This window comes from Littorina saxatilis, linkage group LG4 (assembly GCF_037325665.1).
Source record: "Littorina saxatilis isolate snail1 linkage group LG4, US_GU_Lsax_2.0, whole genome shotgun sequence".
NCBI lineage: Eukaryota > Metazoa > Mollusca > Gastropoda > Littorinimorpha > Littorinidae > Littorina > Littorina saxatilis.
Genome location: NC_090248.1, coordinates 12,485,957 through 12,508,456, shown reverse-complemented (window position 1 = coordinate 12,508,456; position 22,500 = coordinate 12,485,957). Strand labels below are relative to the sequence as shown.

The 22,500-nt window shown below is 41.9% G+C and overlaps 1 protein-coding gene across 1 annotated transcript in view; it reads right to left on the bottom strand.

Moving 5' to 3' along the window:
- Positions 1-21,882, bottom strand: part of LOC138963975 (uncharacterized) — a 77,055-nt gene extending 55,173 nt beyond the window's left edge. The window contains exon 1 of the mRNA XM_070335835.1: positions 21,069-21,882. The gene's annotated coding sequence lies outside the window, so the exon portion shown is untranslated. The remainder of the gene's footprint in view (positions 1-21,068) is intronic.
- Between the last annotated feature and the right edge of the window lie 618 nt (positions 21,883-22,500).

Sequence of the window (22,500 nt, the reverse complement as noted above, 5' to 3'; positions counted from 1 at the left end):
GTATGGTAATGTTCAACTACTCAACATGCAAGCTTTGAGCCTGATATTCATTGCCATTGGGCGAAGCCGTCGTCTTCGCGAAATCTACCTCACGAAGCTCGCTGCACAAGGCTTTGTAGTTAGCTATTGGCACTGAGGGCTCAATGAAATTAAAAGACAGCTTTTACAGGAGGACAGGGGTGGGGTGGGAGCCCTTTGGAAAATCACAATTTTGTAGTGAACTGACGTTAGGTATGTGGATATCTTCAACGTCTGAAGAAGATTTACAAAACGGGGTATCTACTGCACGCACTGTACCTATCAAGAAGGTAATTGTGTTATGATGGCAATGAGTGATTGACCTGGAGGTTTTGCAAAGCGGTATTAGCAACAAGACAAGTCAAACTGAAACATACATCTAATAACGAAGCCTTCAAGGCTCAGTACCAAAACACCAGTCCACCATACAATTTTATCTCCACTGTAACCGATGATTACATCGATTAGTCACAACAACAACAACAACAACAACAACAACAACAACAACAACAACAACAACAACAACAACAACAACAACAACAACAACAACAACAACATATATTCTGAACAATTTTTTCATACATATAATTCCGTTCTTGAAACCCCAGACGACAATTTGCCTCAAGCTGATTTTTTAGACAGCGAACTTAATGAGATTTATCTTAGAGTCGATGAGGTTAAAGAGGTTATTAAACGCCTTGATACAGGTAAAGCCACTGGTCCGGATCTTATTCACAATAGACTTCTAGTTGCTGCTGTTGACGCCATAGCAGAACCCCTGACATATTTGTTTAACAGAAGCCTTAGAGAAGGTATATATCCTAGTTTGTGGAAGACGGCTCATGTCACTCCTATTTACAAAGCCGGCCCAGCCGATTGTTGTAACAATTATCGACCAATTTCATTATTAAGTTGTGTTGGGAAGGTAATGGAGCGCTGTGTCCACAGCCATGTTTACACCTTCTTACAGCGAAATAATATATTATCACCTGCACAGTCAGGATTTATTTCTGGTGACTCTACCATCTGTCAGCTGGCTTCGATTTGTGACGAGTTTTGTGTAAATTACGATATGGGAATTACCACTCAAGCTGTTTTTTGTGATGTGTCAAAAGCATTTGAAAAAGTCTGGCACAAAGGGTTATTATATAAACTGGAACTAGCAGGAATAAGAGGACAATTGTTAAAATGGTTTCACGATTATTTAACAAATCGCCATCAGGCTGTTGTTATTAAAGGTGCTAAGTATGCATTAAAATGTATCCCGGCAGGTGTTCCACAAGGTTCTGTTCTTGGCCCCTTGTTATTCCTGATATATATTAATGACATTGTGAATGATACTGAATCTGTTATAAAGTTGTTTGCTGATGACACGAGCATGTCCATGTCCTTAGAAGATCCAATTAGACGAGCGCAGACTTTGAATGCAGACCTAAATAAAATTAGTACCTGGGCAAAACAGTGGAAAGTTAAATTTAACGAAGCAAAAACGGAATTGTTAGACATAAAACGTGATAATATACCAACCGAACCAATCATTTTTAATAATATTGTTTTGGAAAACGTGAACCAACATAAACATCTTGGCGTAATTTTGCAGAATAATTGTAAATGGGACTTCCAAGTGAGAAGCATCGTAAAAAAGGTCACCCTCTTAATCAATTGTTTAAGATATTATAAATACAGATTAAATCGTAAAAGTCTGGAAACGATGTACAAATCCTTCGTTCTTCCACATTTTGACTATGCAGACATCCTATGGGACAACTGCACCGAGTACTGGTCAACTGCACTGGAAAAATTACATTTGGAAGCCATTCGGACTATAATCGGTGGTGTACGCGGCACCAGCCACGAAAAGCTGTATAAAGAAAGCGGATTTTGTAACCTAAAAGAAAGACGGAGCAGACACAAACTAATTTTATATTACAAGATGGTATTTGGCAAATGTCCTCATTACTTATCACAACCAGTTTTGCCACCTTTAACTTCTGATGTTAACCCCTATCATCGAAGAAGACCATCAGAAAGAAGAGTTCCCACTTGCAAAACTGAATTATACCGTCGATCTTTTATACCATCTACCACTGTCCTTTGGAACAACTTGCCAGACAACATCAAAACAACTAACTCAATTAGCGAATTCAAACACTATCTAACTATTCCTGATTATAACGTACCTGCCTATTACTACTGTGGTAAACGACTGGAAGAGATTCATCACTGCAGAATGCGCCTAAACATGAGTAACTTGAATTCTGACCTGTGCAAACGCCACTTACAGGAAAATCCGCAGTGCGCTTGCGGCTACCTGCATGAAACAGCTGACCATTACTTGACACATTGCCCTCTGTACGTAGACGCTCGCCTATCTACAATAAATGCACTACCTGTACATTACCGACATGTTGAAATATTGTTAAATGGTAGCGAAAACCTTTCTCTTCGCACCAACAAGCTTATTTTTGAAAGTGTCCAATCGTTTATCTGTAAATCTGGTCGTTTTTGTTAATTTGACTCAGTACGTATATCCATGCCAACAACCCTTATTTTATATACATTTTCCAATTATATATTCAGCGAACTACTGCTTATTTGCCACTGGAGTAGGCTACAGTTTACAATGTACTATGTATATTCTTTTTGTATGCGCTAACCACCTTCATCTTTCATATGTACCTACCATTCTTTCGTCCCACCTCCACCCTCCCCCTCTTCCTCCTGCTAGCTTTTTCCTGTTCTTTTTGGTTTGCTTCAACTATGCTGTTGACCTAGATAGTTCCATAGTTTATAAGTAATGTTTGTCCGACATCATATTTTTGTTAATTTGTAACTACGTAGGGCGCGTAATATAAGCGTTCGCTTGAGTTCGTGTCCCTATTGTTTATCGTTGTATTGTTGTACCATGTTTGATTTAATAAAACATTGTTTAAACCAACAACATATATCGTGTCACGCTCTTGTTGACGACAGGAGCGAAAATCGATGAATGAAACTTACTTACTTAGTCCGTAATTGTTGTTTATTGAGCTATTCCATAATTGAACGTTAACCTGTGCCTGCTTTCGAAAGAACAATATTGTGAGTTTGGGGAACGAACGACTATTGTCAAAATGCTGAATACTGTGCAAACGTTAATAATCATGGCGACCACTGAAAGGAGTAAAACTCTTTGGTGAAAAATTCACTTCCTGAAAGACTAACTGATTCTGTCTTTATCTTTATTTGTTTGCTAGTTCGTGGCTCAACTCACGGGAACAATATTTATAAACCAATACAGCTCTGGTTTGATTTGTGTGTCAGTTTGGTTTTCCTGCGACTATGACGCGAGTTCACAGCAGGGTAAGGTTTTGGGAGGGCTTGAAGGAACACGATTACAGTATTTCATTATGCGTAAAAACAAGGTTACTGACAGTTTCTATGATATTATGAGAAGATCAGTTTACCATTTACTGCTTTTGCAAGTAGAACTATGTGATATGCCACACGGTGTTCAAAACTGGTCAGAGAAAGTGTGTTCAAAACTGGTTACAGAAAGTGTGTACAAAACTGGTTACAGAAAATGTGTACAAAACTGGTTACAGAAAGTGTGTACAAAACTGGTTACAGAAAGTGTGTACAAAACTGGTTACAGAAAGTGTGTTCAAAACTGGTTACAGAAAGTGTGTTCAAAACTGGTTTCAGAAAGTGTGTTCAAAACTGGTTACAGAAAGTGTGTTCAAAAGTGGAACACTTCAGTTTAAAGCTAGTGTTCTTTTTTCACACAGACTCACCCCCCCCCCCCTCTCTCTCTCTACCGATCAAAAACTAGTCTCTGTCAGTACTGTGGAATTTAGTTGACGTACTTTGCCCTCTTCACATAAAACCTGGGGTATCGCATTGCCCTACAACCTTGGGACGAAGACAAAGCCTTACACCCCTGTATCCCCACAAGCTATCAACAAATAGATCCGGTTATCAATGTTGGCAACTGTCTCTATTCCTTTACCACTTAGATGGTAGTGTAACTGACCATGTTTACACGGCCAGGGAACGGCATGCATGTGTCATTTTGGGTGACGCTCAGCACGGTCAGGGATCGATGACGTCATAGTCTGCATACGTCATCATTTATGTAAAACGATAAACAAGTTGCCGGTGACGTGGTCAAGGAAATGGCGTTGCCCTTGAGTCGTGTAACCCAGCCTTGGTTATGTTTGGATGGTCACAGAATAACAAAATTGTCGGGAATCTGACTGGATAGGTGAACATAACTGACGGGCTTTGACACACATTTGATTGTCCTTTCCACTGACATGCACAACTTGACCAGTTATAGTTGTTCTGAAATGTTTTTGGTCGATTTTAACGCGGAAACCTTGCTTTTGTGAATTTGATTTTCAGGGGTGTCTGTGTTGTACTTGTAGGCTAAACTAGACGCTACCTCGTGTAAATTCAATATGTTTGTTGAATATGGTAGTGGGAAGAAACGGCCGTTCCAATCACATAACTGGTTTTACAAATAACCACCTAATCTCAAAGATATGCACTCAAACGCATCTGCCTAGTTTTTCATGACGGGTAGTGTATATATAAATCGTGTCTAGATATATATAAAGTTTAAACGTAAGATTAGTTCTAGTGGTATGGTGTGGTGTGGCGTGATGTGGTGTGATGCGATCAATTTGAACTTTTAAATCTCTTCTGCTCATCGTCATCACGCCCATGCAGACTTTCAAGAATTCAAGATCCCGTGCTAAAGTTCGGATCCACTGAAAGAGGTTATTCAGTTGATAATACTGACGTCACGCTGCACCTGGTCCGTTAAAGCGTGAACTGATTTGCCTGTCACGCACTTTTCCCTGGATAAAATAACTTGCATTCGACCTCCACACTCCCCTGTCATTCGGGCACCCATTATATAAGCCAAATGACATTACTTTGCCGACCTCGCAGAGCAAAAACTCCCGCACCTTTGGCGTCGTAAAACGCCGGTTGATCTGGCGTCGTAAACTAGCTAAGAGCACGTGCACCGGTGGTGCTGGGTTGATGATGACAACAGTGTTGTGTGTGTGTGTGCGTATGCGTGCGTGCGTGCGTGCATGCGTGCGTGCTTGCATGCGTGCGTGCGTGCGTGCGTGTGTGTGTGTGTGTGTTTTCAGACATGCATGCAAAGTGGCTATCACAGTCAGCAGCATTTGAAAACAGCAATTTCCGTATTATTTCTGGCGTCATTACATTATTTATTACCAAGTTTTAGCAAGTGTCAGTGAGTGCTTCATCCAAAAAAATTTCTGGTACAGAAGTGCGTTTGCAAACAATGGCAACAACTAACCAAGGACCTGCTGACTCCAATCAACTCAGTTAGGCCAAAAAAAATAATAGGTGTGGTTACGGTAACATAGCCAAAAAAAATAGGGTAGGAAGGTAGGCAATCACTTTTTTTTTTGTTTTTACTTTTTTTTCTAATGTGTACAAATTAAACCTACTTGACAGGGAAATAAGTGTGCGACTCGGGCGCTTTCGCTTTCATTGCGTTTTCTGCACTCGTTTACTTGTTTTTTGTGTGTATTTTTTTGACAAATGTGATAAAAAGTTATAGGGTCGGCCCCAAAAAATAGGGTAGGTCGGGTTACCGTAACCACACCTATTTTTTTTTTAGGCCTTATATAAACAACCCCCGTTAGTCAGCCTAAGCCAGTCACGCATCTGACATTGTGAAATCAGTGTCTTGCACAACAGACCCACGTAGTAATATCTGTATCACAGTACTGGGCATACTTCTTTCAAGTTCATCGATGGTACAGGAAGTCTGCAATGCCACCGCAGAGGTCATGCGCCACTGATTCCGAAAGTTGACGACTAAACACATCATCATGACTGCCATTTTGCACGTCATCGGTGCTTCTGTCACCGTGAGGTCAACTCTTGAGGTCATCTCGGTTTTTACTCCTAAGTTACCACATTGTAACTCAGCATCTATATATATATATATACGACTAGTGTCTGTCTGTCTGTCTGTTCGCGATGCACGGCCAAAGTTCTCGGTGGATCTTTTTCAAATTTGGACACCGTATTCAGCTACACCCCGGACACAACCTCATCGATGAGATATTTCAACACGTGCTCTCAGCGCGCAGCGCTGTGCGCGCTGAACCGATTTTGTGTTTTTTTGTCGGGATCCACTACCAGTAACTCTTCCTTATCTTCTCCAGTGTTTTCAGCCGCGATTATCTCCCTTCCTCCGTGTGGCGTCAATCCATATTCCCGTTACTACGTTACTATTTTTAGAAGGTCACTGCACGTTACTATTTTTAGAAGGTCTCCAGTGTTTTGCGCGTTTATCTCCTTTCCTTCGTGCGCCGGCGAAGCCGGCGTACACCCGGTCCCAGCGCAGCCTGGTATTCGGCTCTACTTCTTCCCGGCGAAGCCGGTACCCGGCGAAGCGAGTAATCATCTAGTAATGTATACATGTACACAGTCGAACCTGCTCTGGCGACCACTTCTTGATAACGACCACCTTCCCTTTACGATCACCCCAAAGAAACCCCGACGAAATTTTTACCATGTTTTGCTATCGGAATGTGTATTGATTATCATTTCAAGAACGTGTCCATAAGCAATCTGCTTGTTAACGTTCTTAATGTTGTTATTGTTTGAAACGTGTGTATGAGAAATTGAATAACACACGCTTAAACCAAGTTCTTACCTTTTTAATTTACCGTTCATCTGGGCGGAGGCGACCACGGTGCAAGGGAAGCTCTATGGCAGTCTGGACGACCTACAGCGCACGGCAACATTTGCGCGGAGAACCGGCGTTTCCATCTGAGTGATCGACAAGAAGAAGAAGAAGAAGAATTTACCGTTCCAGAATGACCACATTTGGGTGGTGGTTAAAGACAGGTTTGACTGTATCGGTTGGACCTAAGAAGGTAATGTGCCATTCCAGAAGTGGCTGCCAAAACATAGCACTGCGCATGACTATCAGGGTGTCTGCACTGGCGTTTTGATTGTCATCGATGCTTATGGCAGAGTGAGGTCAAATCGATTTAACTCCCAAGTAATGGTATTAAGGTGACTCAGCATGATTTATATTTCGGTCAGACCGTGCCGGATGTCGATGTTGTCAAATGAGCAGCATGGCAATATAAACAATCCCCACAAGTCATCAATTCGCTAATGTCCACACGATGGCCCGGTCGCGAGAGGTCGACAGGTAGGTAGTGGATCAGGGCTGGGAAAACCGACAAACTCGGTCAGAAGACAGACAATTCCAGACTCTTGATATGCGTGTCAGACCAAGTGTCTTGAGTACTGGTTTACACACCTGAAGTGCAATCAGTATTGAGAAATCTATCATAATAAAATCAAGTTGTTCAAATCTCTTACAATCACTGTCGTGAACAGCTGAGGTGAAGCAAATTTTCTGAGTTTTAATGGTGCTCCCTTTGGTAGGTTTTGCACTTCACACATTGTGGTTTTCGAGTTCATAGACTGGGATGAGTGCATGAATGTTCTCCCCCCAAAAAAATATTCGTATCTCGTGCATTCAGCATGTTTAGTTGGAGTTTGCGCAGGTTGCGGCCATTGTCAGAGCACTAGGGCATAATTTTGCAAGAAGTATAATTGGTGCTTCACATGTCATTTGAGACATTTGTCATAATCAGAGTCATTTTAAACGTGAACCAGTCAGCATATTCTACTCGATCTTTATCGATATGCCGATTAGTATCTGACCGATTCCCAGGCAAAACTGATCGGTCATCATCATCATCATCATCATCATCGACAATACCGCAGCAACTGACATGTACATTTTCTGCAGCGCTGACAAAAGAGAAACACACGACAGGGGAATTGTGTAACAAATGAAGCAGAGATACTTTTCTTGTTCGATTCCATGCCATTTCCGTGACACGGAGAGTGCGTGGCACTTCAAAATTTATTTAATAATGCACACAACTGATCGATCAGGGGTCACTGCTTGCAAAACTCTCTCTCTCTCTCCCTCTCTCTCTCTCTCTCTCTCTCTCTCTCTCTCTCTCTCTCTCTCTCTCTCTCTCTCTCTCTCTCTCTCTTTCTACCACCAGAAAAGGGGGCCCGGTTGCTCAGTTGGTAGAGCACTGGACTTGTGGTCGGAAGCGGGTTGCAGGTTCGAATTCGGGCCGGGACGGACACGGGTCAACTTTATGTGCAGACCCAGAGACGGAAGCCATGTCCCACCCCCGTGTCACCACAATGGCACGTAAAAGATCTTGGTCATTCTGCCATAAGTGCAGACAGTTGATACCACCTAAACACGCATACACTTGTGTATCTCGTCAAAAGCCATGAGGGCGTAAAACTCGAATCATAGAACCCATATCTTGTCCTTAAAGAGGCGAAATATTTGGCCTGTATGACATAAAGCATTCTCTCTTTCCTTGTTTTTTCCACCAAAAAATCGGTATCACGTTTTCATTCACACCCGAAGACAGTTTTGCGCGAGAAAGAAAAAGAGGAGAAGTTTGCTTATTTGTCTCAGGTAATGAACACTAGCAATTACAATGCTAATTGCAGACTAAGTGACAAGCTCAGAATAGAAGCTACCTGTGACATCTTTTCCGTTTCGCGTTTTTACTTTCAGTATGAAATCAAAACGAAATCAAGAGAGAGAGAAAGAGAGAGAGAGAGAGAGAGAGAGAGAGAGAGAGAGAGAGAGAGAGAGAGAGAGAGAGAGAGAGAGAGAGAGAGAGAGAGAGAGAGAGAGTCCCCTAATAAATTAAATTGTCATTCAAACAACTTAAGTCGAACAACAGATTTATTACCTTTAATACCCCCCCCCCCCCTCCCCCTTCTTTAAAGGCACAGTAAGCCTCCCGTAAACCATCACAGATACGGTCAGGCTTTTACACACAGTACAAACACCCTTTCATTTAAACACTCACCGATTACGAACATCCTAGGTGCCCTCCGTAAAGAGCGAACAATTTTCAAAGAATATATTTTTGCGTGGTTTATCTTACCCCTGAGCCATCGTGAACTCGTGTGATCCAGTTTCCCTTTTTCACAATGTAGTCGTCAGTTAGTCATTTGAATGCGACTCGATGTGAGCTTATCTACAATAGCACGTTTTTATGCACGAAACAAACGGCTGTGGTTTACAAGAACTCTAGCGATGGCTTTTGACTGTTGAGAGGAACGGCGATATGCATAAACCGTCGTCTGCTACGACCCTTGCGTGACCCTGCTTCCGGGCTTTTCTTTTTTCAAACTTTCACCTCTTCGAATTGTACTGATCTTGTCTTGATGAAAAAAGAATTCTTTTATGATTAAAGAATGTTTGTGTAACAAGCTGTCAATTTATTATTTAGATTTTAAAAGTTAGGTCTAGCGCAAAAACGCACCACGGTCCAAAAACATTCTGATAATCATCGATCCACGGCTATCGCCAGTTTACATCGATAGAATGAGACCCGAAGGGAAGTAACTCATGTTTGACCTGAGTTCAGGATGGGTCCAAAAATTGTTCGAGACAATCTGCAAAATTAATTCTTTAAAAATTGCTCGCTCTTTACGGGGGGCAGGGTCACCCAGATTTTGAAAAAAATCGGTTTTTTTGGCAAACACAAAAGTGTTTCGGCTTATTTTAAAGTTTGATTTCTCCTGTTTCAGACACTGTTTATATGTTTTCCCTACACAAAGGCATTCGTGAGATATGTGCTTTCAAAAAAGGTATGTGTGTGTGTCAACACAACACAAAATTACATAAACAATCTGCACGCGAAACTTTCATCAAAAATCGAAAAAAATCGGTTTTTTGGCAAACACAAAAGTGTTTAGGCTTATTTTAAAGTTTGATTTCTCCTCTTTCAGACACTGTTTATTTTTTCTCGATACACAAAGGCACTCGTGAGATATGTGCTTTCAAAAAAGGTATGTGTGTGTGTCAACACAACACAAAATTACATAAAAAAAATCTGCACGCGAAACTTTCATCAAAAATCGCGCATCAGACACACTCTGTTTCTCATAACTTTATTACATGTTTACCAATTGTCTTGAAATTTTGCACACTTATTCTTTGATGTGGTATCTATGGCCGGTACTAAAATCAAGCAGATTGAAAGTAAACAGAGAAAATACAGGTATTTGTCTTTTATTATTGTACTAATATTTTTTCGAAAATTTGGCCCATGCGTTATGATAACAGTTCTGATGAGTACAAATACGATTTTGGTACCAGCCACAGGCAAGACAGTCAAAAGCAGTCATGAAAAAAATCAGACACGCTGATATAAATCCAAAGCCACTATGTTTCTGACAATTATGGCTTTTTTTATTTTCGCACAATATAAAATATATGTTTATTCTACATTTTTACTAAAAAAGCAAAGTTATATCACCAATTAGACTGTACAGATTTAATTTAGAACCCTTCCTGTATGTCTTGGCCAAATTTGAAGGAACAATACCCAATAGAACCTGAGATACAATTTTTTGCAATTTTGGTACCGGATTTTGGGTGACCCTGCCTCCTTACGTAGGGCACCTAGGATGTTCCCGTTTGGTGAGCGTTCAAATGGAAGGGTGTTTGTACTGTGTGTAAAAGCCTGACAGTATCTGCATGTGATGGTTTACGGGAGGCTTACTGTCCGGGCGTGATTTCCGGTATTGAATATTCATAACAGCCGTCCAGCACCAAAACGAGGCGCCATTGTTGTAGAGGACCAAGTCCACGAAAATAAATTCTTTGAAAATTTCTCACGCTCGACAGAAAGCAGCCAGGATGTTCCCGTTCGGTGAGCGTTCAAATGGAAGTATGCTTGTACTGTATGTAGACGCTCGGGGAGCTCTGTGATGGTTTACGGGAGGCTTACTGTGCCTTTAAAATAAGTCCCAATATATTTAGCTGTTAAGCGCAGCAGATTGATTCGTGAAGCAGTTAATCAGTTGTTTTATTTTTTTACCAAATTAACAAGCAAACAGTGCTCACCCACGGAGGCACAGACACAGTCACCAACATGCACAGGTTGGACATGCGGACAAACAGACAAACGGACATATTGGCCGACAGAGGATAGGGTCACAAGTTTGACAATCTTCCCTTTCCTATTCCTGTTTCTTTCCATTATTCAAAATCTTACCACCTTTCATCAATACTTTCTAATGCAATTGCACCTCTCGCCTTACCCGTGAGCATACAGTGATTGACATGTGAACTCTTTATGCTTGGAGGAAATACTGTAGACAACCCTTATTTACTATGCACAAGCACTTTGTATTTATGAGTAGAACGCTTAGGTAGAAGTAAATTATTCAATGTTAAATAATTTACACAACTGACTGATCGATGCATAATCCTGGTTGAACTGTAACTAAAAGAAGTTCTCCCTCAGCGGGTTTTATCGCCAATAAACCAGATGTTTCTCTGTGTGTGTGTGTGTGTGTGTGTGTGTGTGTGTGTGTGTGTGTGTGTGTCTGTCTGTCTGTCTGTCTGTCCGTGAGTGAGAGACAGAAAGAATGTCCGCGTCGGTGCATGCGTCCGCGCGGGCGCTCGCACGTGTGTGTGTGTGTGTGTGTGTGTGTTCCTTTAGTATAAACATTTTTTCAACAGCTTATTCTAGTTGCATGTTAATCCAAAACGATGCTCTCCGGATGAACATGTTACCTTAATTCAGTTTTGCTTGCATCAGCATGAATTTGTGTTAGGCAAATGGAATACAAAACATGTCGCACTATGGAGCAACAAAATCCGCCATATTGACCTGGTATGTCTTTATTTCAGTATGTTAACCTATCATCCAAATCATATGCCCGCTGTCATAAAATAGGTATCAGTCTACTGTCATGCCCAACCAAAACAAGTGCTGGCAGTGACTCTCTCGAAACCTTACACGTTGTACTTGATTATGCAAGAATCATACATATTTCATTTGCAATCAAGCGCGAATGCGGTATGAAAACACCATGCCACGAAATTAAAGAGGATCGGAAGGTGATGTGAGGTGGTGGGGGTGAGGGGTGGAAGAGAGGGCGGGGGGGGGGGGGAGGGGGGGGGGGAGGGTATATAGGGATTAGGGGGTTACATGTATCATTGTTAAGTACGATGGACGGACAGAATTGAATATAGTGAGACGAGAAAATATCTTGGCAACATTAACGTCTTAAATAGTTTGTTGAAAAAAAAAAGAAAAAAAAAGAATATCTTACAAATGCTCAGTAGATTCACTTTCACAGATCCAAAAGATTTGTTTTATAGGTTCCAGCCCTACATCGGACGAAGACGATGACAACAACAACAACAACAAAAACAACGACTTTCATTGCTCATACGAGTCTCCGTTTCGTGCCAAAACGAATGTATGCAATAATTATGAAATTGAAAGACATCGATCGGGGGGAAATATCAAAATAAATCCCCTTACAGAAATAAACATGTTTTTGTCGAAAGGCAAAAAGTCATTTTTTGTTTCAATTATTCTTTGTCTTCTATCAAAACGGCCCGAGTTTCAACAGCCTGAAAATTATTAATACTTTAATCATCACTGTCCACCATTTTTGGAGTAGACTGAATGTATTACTGAAATATCAATGAGGAGAAACAACACAATCATTACATCACAAAACGCCTCTCAAATCCCCTAGGCCGGCTTCATGTTGTTTCATGTTCAAGTTTCCATTGCCTTTCTCTGGTTACCTATAGACGCATTTGAACGGAACATGTTGTGGCGGCATTAAATTAACTTAAAAAGGCTTTTAAATTCATCAAACGTTCTGAATGTTGCTGCCATGCACGCATTGAAGTCTATTTGTAATTCGACCGCAACCTCCGTGTTCGACTGTACGGTTGAATGCGTGTCCACACAGCAATATCAAACAGATCGATCTGCACTTGTGCAATTATTTTGCAATACAAACCTGTACCTAGATATTTATGCATTCACAGACAGACAGACAGACAAACCAGCAGGGAGAGAGAGAGAGAGAGAGAGAGAGAGAGAGAGAGAGAGAGAGAGAGAGAGAGAGAGAGAGAAAGAGACACACACACACACACATACACACACACATACAGGCAGACAGACACACAGACAGACACATAGACACAGACATACAGACAGACAGACACACACACACACACACGCAAGCAAGCAAGCACGCATGCAAGTACGCACGCACGCACTGACACACACACACACACCATTTCTTCTGGGCTGCTGCGGAAACGGTTTGTGTGTATTCAATAATTCAGACGTAATCGCTGTCTGTCGTGATACGTAAACAAAATAGTTTTTTTTCCAAAACAAAGAACATTGTCATGTTGAGAATAGTTTGAATGTGTGTTTCTAGGCCAGCATGTTTCGTTAATGACAGCAATCAATAGAGGTTGTGTTCTCAATTGTCCCTTCCATAACGCATCCTTTTGTTGGCGTTCAGCGTTGAAAACACAATATCCCATGTTCAGATACGAATCTGATCACAAGTGAATGTTCTCAGCGCAACCAGCTTCATACTTTTGTTGTTGTGCAGTGGGACATAACCGCTTCTGCGATTGTTGCAACGGAACAGCATTTTCCATGTATTGCTCGCGTAATCTTCATGCCTAATTTGTTTGATTGATTGTTTGTTCATTCATGAAAGGCCTTCTAATTTGAACATATTGTGAAAACGACAGTATATTTTCCATGCAGCTTTTTACACATCCAGGGAATACCAACGAGAGTTTACAATCTCTGCAGTAATAGTATGACAAAAGACTATTACAGGTGTGTTTTTTTAACAAAACACACACACACACACACACACACACACAGTTACGTTGGGAAACACACACGCACAATGCAAACTGTCGCACTGAAATGGCGTGATTGTGGTCAACCCGGGATTCGCCACACATCCTCATACTGCGCAGAGGTCTCCACCTCCCAAGCTCCACTCCCACTTCAACCCAACCCCCCACCCCCACCCCAACCACCCCCAAGGGAAAAAATAAATCCTGCAGAAAACAATGATATAAAGAGACGAAGTGGCCGCGTAGAAACCAATCGCCATAAAACTCCTTGTTTTCCCAGATACAGCACTTGCACGTGCTACCCGTGCAACCCATGCTGGCGACATGCACGCACTCAAGTAGGGATCAGTCTCCGTGACAGGCACAGCGCCATAATTCCTGCCACTCCAAGGCCGGGTGGAACACACACGGGGAGATTTCTACCACACGCGAACTGATAAGGCCAAAATATCGCGCCCCTGGGGCCCAACACTTTCTGGCTTCGGCAGGTGCTGGGGTAGTGCTGGGATTGTGGATTGAAAGTGTACATTTGAGGTTTTCGTTCCACCCCGTACCACATTGCTCTTGACAAGAAGTAAACTTTAATTTTCATTGTACCCTCGGCCCCTTCTGCCTGCATATGTGACCCTCCACCACGAAATGAGTCGCATGTCACCTTTGCATGATTTTCATATTTTTACATTTTCACAAAGAGTTTTTTATGCTCTATCCAGTGGTGAAACCCGTTTTAGAAAAGAGCGAAAACTGTTTGAGTTATAACCCTGCGACTAAGGTGACCCTTACACTGTTACCAGACACTCCCCGGACTTATATTTAAGCCTAGCACAAAACCACGCGAGGTGACATACGACTCATTTCGTGGTGGAGGGTCACATATTATAGTGTCCAACGTTTCCCTCATTATGCTCAATCAAGCTAGTTTGGCAAAACGTAAAAGTAAAACGTATGAATGAAAAAATAATATTAAAGCATATCAGGCAAAAGACATCACAGACAGACGAGAGGATGAGCGGACTAAAAGTCGGACAGACAGAGTAAGATGGACCAAGTCTCAGAGGTAACCAAAATGTTCAGGCTTTATTTGTAGGTGTTAGTTGTTGTGATTCTTTTGTGTGGTGTGTTCCTGTATTAATTGCATGTTGATGTCTATGGCATCGGAACAAATACAGCTCTCAGTCAGGGGAACAGGTGCTTTTTTGGACAACTCTTGTGTACAAAAACAGGCAGTCAAGTACGTTCTTGGATCCCTTGCGGGAGTACAATACGGTGTTGCAGTTCCCCTTTTTAACCCTGTGTTTTAGATATTACGATATCTAGAAACACACCAAAAATTCTATTCAACACTCCATAATAGTCATGCTTCAAATCACTTCGTAAACACTGACGATTTAGATTGATGAATACTTTATTGGTTAGGTAATATTCCCGGATTCTTTAGCAAACCATTTCTATTTAATATCTAACGAACTCGAGTTCATAATTAATTATTCTTGCATTGACAGTCCGGCTTTTTATCGAGCTGAACTTATCTTGAATAAGCAGGTTAGTCACAAAGTCTGAATGTCCTGGTGGGAAGACTTGATTCACACGATGACGGCGGCAGTGACGAACTTGGTGATGATGTCACTTGGTGATGATGTCACTTGGTGATGATGACAGGAAGTAGATGTGCTCCTCTTGCTCCTCGCTGGGTAGAACACACTGGTGGCGTAGCTTAACAGCTTACCCTTAGGCCAAAAAAAAAAAATAGGTGTGGTTACGGTAACATAGCCCAAAAAAATAGGGTAGGAAGGTAGGCAATCACTTTTTTTTTTTTACTTTTTTTCCTAATTTTCTAAGGGAAATAAGTGTGCGACTCGGGCGATTTCGCTTTCATTGCGTTTTCTGCACTTTTTTATTTTATTTTTTAAAAATTTTTTTGACAAATGTAATAAAAAGTTATAGAGTCGGCCCCTAAAAATAGGGTAGGTCGGGTTACCGTAACCACACCTATTTTTTTTTAGTCCTTAGTCCAGTAGATCCTAGACGCTCGAACCCCTGGATCAAAGGTAATACTTGTTATTAACAACGTATCCTATGATCAAGGTTACTTCTGACTTCTTGCTCCTTCTTCATGTCGGGCGGCTCGCAGACAAACCAAGCATGGTTACTAAATAAAATACTATGAGTATATGCCGAACTGACTTGCAGCATGTACGTTTATGATTAACTTCATTAAACATTCTAAAACAAAATATATGTGATATAGATGTGTGTGTATAATAGTTGTTCCTTGATGGACGCTCGATATTATAACGACACCTTACCTTCTTGATGCTCCGTTTGAGTAGGACTAAAGAACACTCCTTACTTGACGGACACTTCATTTACAAAATAGCTTACCTCTTGATGCTCCTTCCCGAACAAGACTAGACGAGTCTGTGCGGCTGCGGATAACACCTCATGGCCTCGGAATGACAGCTCGGATGCCGGCGGCTTTCAACGGTGGTCACGACAGAATCTCATGTTTCGACTTGAGGCTTTGCGGCTCACCAAAAAGATCACACAAGTCTTCCTTCGGTTTCTGGCACTGTCCTGTATCTTGTTCTGCCACCTATAGCCTATTCAGAACCCGGCGGGTCCGACAAAATCTCACAAATGGAGCGACGGTAACGCTTTAGTTCTGTTCTATTTGCCGTCCAGCTGACTTCTCCCAAATGACTGTTTACATTCCCACAATGCAACGCAATGACGCGTGCAGGTTACGTAGATTCTCAAACTAATGACGTAAACAAGTAATGACGTCGTTTCAACACGTCTCCAAGGTGCAGATTTCGTAGACTCTTGACGTAACAAAATTGTTTTAGTTTCGGCTAAACAAGTAATGACATCTTTAGAGTTGAGTCGTAACATACGGGAGGTCCCGTTCTTTGGGTTGCATATCTGTAACAGCTACAAACACAATCTCCTTGCAACTGTACCCAGACTGATATTTTTATCATTTGATGATGACAAGGTTTGACTTTTCTGGAAAAATGTTCTTGCAAACAATAATTTTGCTGGATTAATTTGATCAATAGACAGACCTAGCGTACTTTGTTATCTGTGAAGTGCAGTCAGAAGCAAGATATAAACAAACATACTCGCAATCTATACCGAGCAAAAAAAGAAACGTGAAAATATTCTGCATTTTTTTTTATTGAAAAAAATCTCAATTTGAGAGTTAGGGTTATCAAACCACAAACGTTTTATGCAGGCATGCTTTTAAAGCCCCAGTATGTCTCAAATGGTTTACAAAACGATTTAAATCTTCAATGAAAAAAGCAGTTCTAACCTTATGAAACACACTTGCAATAGCATTTAATAGCATTAAATGAAATAGTTCGTTTGAATTGCTATTTAGCTCGCATAAACTACACACCAGATTTTGTGGTTTATCTAACCCCTGAGCCACCGTAAACCCGTGTGATCCACTAGCCTTTTTTTCATAATTTTGTCGTCAGTTTGTGATTTCAATGCGACTGGCTGTATCTGCAATAGCACGTTATTGTGTACCTCTGATTCTAAAACGCAACAAACGGCTGCGAGTCACACGAACTTGTCGGCGGCGGTTGGCTTCAAAGAAAGCGAGCGCTATGCAGAAACATCGTCTGCTTTGAGACACGACCTTTCGTGACCCTGCTTCCGGACCATCTTTTTTAAAACTTTCAAAACTTCGAATTGAACTGATCTTGTCTTGATGAAAAAATAAATCTTTTATGATTTAAGAATGTTTGTGTTACAAGCTGTCAATATTATTATTTAGATTTTAAAAGTTAGTTCTAGTGCCAAAACGAGGCGCCTGATTGTAGAACAGACGGTCCACGAAAATAAATTCTTTGAAAATGTCTCACTCTCGACGGAAAGCAGCCAGGATGTTCCCGTTCGGTGAGCGCTCAAATGAAAGGGTGTTTGTACTGTGTGTAAAAGTCTGACAGTATATGTGATGGTTTACGCGAGGCTTACTGTGCTTTTAATGAAGCTGTTGTGTACTGAATTATTTTCATGCTGCGACTGTCTCAAAACACGAGACAAGCAGGTTTCACGTGAAACACATGATGCGCGCTTGTAGCACGTGCAAGCGTAGCAGGAGAAAACTGGCGTGTGATATGTGTTCACTGATGCGTTAGCAATCAAATGAGACCATCAAAACGCCAGAGAGCAGCGGGTCGACTTAAAGCTGGGGTAGACACAGAAGCTGTGGCAGCTGCTTTAAAACATGCACATGACAACAGTCTATCACCTTCAGCAATGTTTTCCTGACACTGGAAGCACTGCAGTTACGCAACACAGTGGAATACCTCGCGGTACCTCAATAAGACAAGATCGCCAGATCCTGCGACAACGTCTTCGAGATCGATTCCATACAGCCACTGACACTACCGGGAGCATTATTGGGAACCACCAGAGTGCCATCAGTGGCTGGACAGCGCGATGAACACTGACTAAGCGAGACCTCCAACAGTGTTGTCCAGCTAGGGGACAAGTCTTTATTTGAAGACATGGCGTGGAGTGCCAGCAATTGGCACAGAATCGCATAACTGGAACTGGTGGCAAAAACAAAACACTTTTGTTCACTGATATGATTACCCTTGCTGCATTAATCATGTTTTAATGAGCTCGTGAGAGTGTGGAGAAGAAGAGGTGAGTGTTATGTTGATGGCTGCATCATGAAACACAATGCGCAGGGTAAACTAAACGAGATGGTGTTGGGTGTAATTGGCCTCAACCAAACTTTTGGACTTGTGCTTTACCCCATTCTTGGCCCTGGTCGGGAAATGGTATCAACTAATGCATCCAGTTCACGAGGCGCCGATGTCAGACTGTCACCAACACCAGTGGGGGTCATACGCCATAATGACCTTCTGGCGAAGCTTGCGTTGCCCAGGACAACAAAAGATGATTTCATGCCAAAGTACAGTGTTTGAAGAACATCTCACCTTTATTTCGATTCGTTTCAATGTCAGGTTTTTTATCCATGCAATTTTCAAATGCAACTTAAACTGATTTCTGAAGAGAATTCGCGTTTCTTTTGTTGCTCGGTATACGTACTTGGTAGTCCCTGTTTTGGTTCTGTCTGAAATTGGTGAACTTTCTCCAGTTTAAGTGTTGCCCTGGTCTGCCTTATTTATTGGTTTGTTTGTTTGTTTGTTTGCACTTAGATATCTAGTGTTGTATGGGTCGACTGAGCTGACATTTGTTTTGTTTTTCCATCTCTCTCTTGTAGTTTCAGTTTAAAAACCAGAGTTGAACTGAAGACACTGTCTGTCGTAGATTGTCTACAGCCGTGCGAAAGGTGATCAGATCATGGTGAGTCAACATGCCTCACCCCTAATGTATTTTTACTAATACTGTCGTTGCTGTTGCTGTTACTATTGCTTGTAGTTGTTGTTGTTGTCGTTGTTGTTGTCGTTGTCGTTGTTGTTGTTACATGGACAGCTTCATGAAAAAGGAGACAAAAGTTTAACATTCGAAAGGAAGTCTACATGAAAAAAAAGTGATTTAACATCAGCGCTAACTGATACGAAGGTCTAGGCTAGAGGCTACGATTTTTCATTCTGACACTCAAACATACATCATATTCTGACACTCAAACATGACTACGCAAATCTAATATCACCCGGCCACGACCCTTTCAAGTAGATGAGACGAACAAATAACGTACGACAACAAAAATAATCCGTCACGGTTTATATCAATCACGATTCCGGCATTCGACCGCACAACAGCAACCTCTCGCGGTCCGTTTCATTCACGATTTGCTCACACCTAGCTTTTAATCAAACTCACGCATGCAGAAACCGAGCAAAAGAAATTGAACCGAGCAGAAGTGATTGTCCATGACATTATACTTCCCGTGCTGAATGATTAGGAACAAATCAACGAACGCTTACGGTGTGATTCTATATGGCAACAGAGCTTGCCCTTTAACTTTGTGTGGCCGCTGTCGCGTCTCCTGGGATGCCGTGGTGGGACGGGATCCATTGACGACCGCAAAGTAGCGAGGGCTTTGTGGATGGTGCGTTTAATGAGTAGGGGTTCAAGGCTAGAACATGCTACCGGAGTATGTTTACCAAGAGGCCTCTCAGTCATGGAAGTTTTCAAGCGGCCACGAAAGAGAGAGAGAGAGAGAGAGAGAGAGAGACACACACACACACACACAGTCACACACACACACACACACACACACGCACACACACACACACACACACACACACACACACACACACACTCACACACACATGCTTAATAGCAAGTGGTTTTTTAAAAACCTTTTTAACAAAATTACGTTGTCATACCAGCGACCCAGACCTTTTCTGTTCTTAGTTCGTTTGTATTACGAAAGCAGTGACACGTTGAAAGGGGTTTGATAACGAAATCGCCCCGGATTTAAAGGAGTGTGGGGAGGGGTGAGTAGGGAGGGGTGAGGGGGGAGGACGCTGTTCTGGTACGTTTTTGTGATGTAAAACCGTAGGTTTGACACCCCCCCCCCCCCCGAAAAAAAAGAACAGAAAAAAGTGTCAAAATAAATCAGTTTAAGAAAACAACCGCGGTTACAATCTCCCTTGTGCGTATAAAGCCAGTTGCTCTAGTCTTCGCGTTAACGTTAAGTAGGTGACCCCGAGTCCATACACTGACGTGGCTAATGACAATTGATTTTTTTCTCCTGGTTCATTTTTCTTTTAGCACATTACCCTTTTTTAGCCACAGCCAGCGGGTGGGCACAATGACGTATTGACGACACCGCGCACACGTTAAGCAAGTCGGGGCTTAACGCCATAGTAATCTCTTCACATTAGAGACCTGATGTGGAACGAGATATTCCTTGACACCCTACATCTTTTAACGGTCACAATTCTTGCGCAATGAAGCGGGTGTGTGTGTGTGTGTGTGTGTGTGTGTGTGTGGTGGCGTAGTTCGGGCAGGACCCAAACAATCTGATTGATGGTTTTATTGTTATTACTTTTGTGTGCTTGTTTGTTTGTTTTGTTCTTTTAACTTGACGCACATAACTTTCACGTGCATGAGACTTGAGAGAGAGAGAGAGAGAGAGAGAGAGAGAGAGAGAGAGAGAGAGAGAGAGAGAGAGAGAGAGAGAGAGAGAGAGAGAGAGAGAGAGAGAGAGAGAGAGAGAGAGAGAGAGAGAGAGAGAGAGATGCGGTTCAATCTCCACTAACAATTTACAAAACAAGATTTAATGTGTTTGTAAATGAGTGTGCGCATGTTTGCTTGTTCGACTATCAGCACCAAAGTCGTTATAAACTAATTCATCTCGACTCACCACAAAAGTGACGGTTCAGTCATGCAGTCTCCAAAGGGTCGGGTCGATACTCCAAACAAATTGAGCAGAAGTTTGCATCCGGCTTTGCAAGGTTGCTGATACTGGGAAACCTCGCAACCAGACAGTCACCAAAATATTTTCTTTAGCAACCTTCTGTTTCTCACGAACAAACAAAAACAGCGGTGCGTGTTCTGCGGCGTATGTCTTTCTCAGTCCTTGTGAAAAGCTAATTCCCCTGGCTTTGAGAAAATCGGTGCAAAAAAAAGATTTTTTGTGAGTAATTGGCTCTTGTCTCACAAACACGGCGCAACAAAGGGCGTCCTTTTGTATAATAATTCTTGTGCAAGAATTCTTGTGTGAAATTCTAAAACCACAGGTCCACGCTGTGATTAACGTTTCATTCGTCGTGAAGCTTGTTTCAAACTTGCTGGCACAGTGCAGGTTTTACATCGCACTCATCGACAAAGAACGGGTATACTCGTGTTGTTCTCGGAGAAAAAAAATCTGAACGAAAAACAAGTTTAAAGATTTTACTGTTTCCTTGTGGTTATTATAACTTTTCTTATCGCATGCACGACGTTTACTAGCCACTGGAACTTGAAAAAAAATCGTCTGGCAGTTGAGTCTTTTCCACTGAGTCTTCACAGCAACTGAGTCTGCTCTGGACAGGTCAAGTTTTTTTCACAACTCCACAACACAATGTGTATATTATATATATGCACGATACTCTATAGTAGATCTCCTTTTAAGAGGGAATTGTTCATTAACGGGCTGTCCCAGACTGTCTAGTTTTCCACCTCGACTGTCAAATGCACGTGCAGCGAAAGAAGTATCAGGCTGGCTCGCACAGTCCGGTGCAAGCACTGTCACCTGATTTCAGAGACGGCAGAACACGGAGTGTGAAAAAAGTGAAGTGTGATAGTTGAGACTGCGCGACTGTCCTCTGCGAGTGTATGTATGCTGTAGGTGGCCCGTGCTGACAGGACTGGTCATGTATGGTTGGGTTCACAGCGTGTGTGTGTCAATGTGTGTGTGTGTGTGTGGGGGGGGGGTTCATTCACACCCAAAACAAGCATTACAGCATCCACTCACAGTCATTCCAACTCAAGAGTAACAACAAAGTATTGCTGCGTATATTCACTAGTGTTACATTTACTTGACTTTGGAACATAGACTGACACATGAAATTTGCGAATCTCAAAGAAACATGACAAAAAGCTTCAAATACACTTGGACACGCACATTTACATCTTACATATTTACAGATGTAACATTTGGGGACTGAAAGATTGTAACGTCCGATTTAGTTTTTGTATTTAGTCAAGTTTTGACATGCTAGGGGGGTCCGGGGGCATGCCCCCCCGGAATTTTTTTTAAAAAGGAAGCAAAATTGTGCAATCTGGTGCAATCTGAGCGTGTAAAGTGCTATTTT